Genomic DNA, 859 nt, shown 5'->3' on the forward strand with positions numbered 1-859 from the left:
GAATGAAGCTGCTGCTGCGTCCTCCCTGCGGCGATGGATTGGTTTTCCCCTGCGATGTGTCCCAGCTTTTCTCCCATCTGCGCGAGAGGTGTCGTCCGGAAAGGGAATCATGTCCTATGCTCACTACTGCCGGAGGAACACCAGCGTTGCTCGGGCTGTTCCTCTTCTTGATGCCACGGCACTGCACCTTCGTCCCGAGTCTGTCGGTGGCTGTCTGAGAACAGAGACGCCCGCGCCAATCTTGCTGTCGGAAGAACCTTCTGCCAGAGCTGCAATCTTGCTGCCCCGAAGCCTTTCCCCGCCGAAGAGGAGCCCATCCTCTACTCTTGTTATTCAGTGAGGAAGGAGCAGCTCTGTGCACCTTGTTGCCGTGAGGAAGGAGTAGCTCTCTCCACCTTGTTGCCGTAAGGAAGACACCTTGTTGCCGTAAGGAGCAGCTTCTTCTTTTGATTGCCGGAGGAGAAAGCTTGGTTGTTAGCCACCGAGAGTTTGGTTGCCGGAGGAGAAAGCTTATTCTTGTTCGCTCATGTAATGAATCTCGTTCACGGAAACTTGCGAAGTTTCTGGAGAACGTTCCATCATCGTCGGAAAGGATCCAATTGTTTTGTCCGTTATCGGCGGTCGATAGTTGACCACCGAAACTACATCGAGAATACGATTCTCGGTGATAGTTATAAAGCCCCGGAACGATCGCGACACACGTTGTTGCGTGGTTTCCGGAACAAGGCTTCTTTCGATTCGATCGTCATCGATCATCGGCTAGTACCGAAGATGATGACGCGACTCATGACTTTCGAAGCCGTCCAGACGGGAGCTTGGCGTGGATCACCAGTAGAGGCGAGACTCGGATGAGGATCGC

Source organism: Curcuma longa, chromosome 3 (genome assembly GCF_044706935.1).
Source record: "Curcuma longa cultivar G26 ecotype Majalengka, Jawa Barat chromosome 3, ITB_CL_G26_1.1, whole genome shotgun sequence".
NCBI classification, from domain to species: Eukaryota; Viridiplantae; Streptophyta; class Magnoliopsida; order Zingiberales; family Zingiberaceae; genus Curcuma; species Curcuma longa.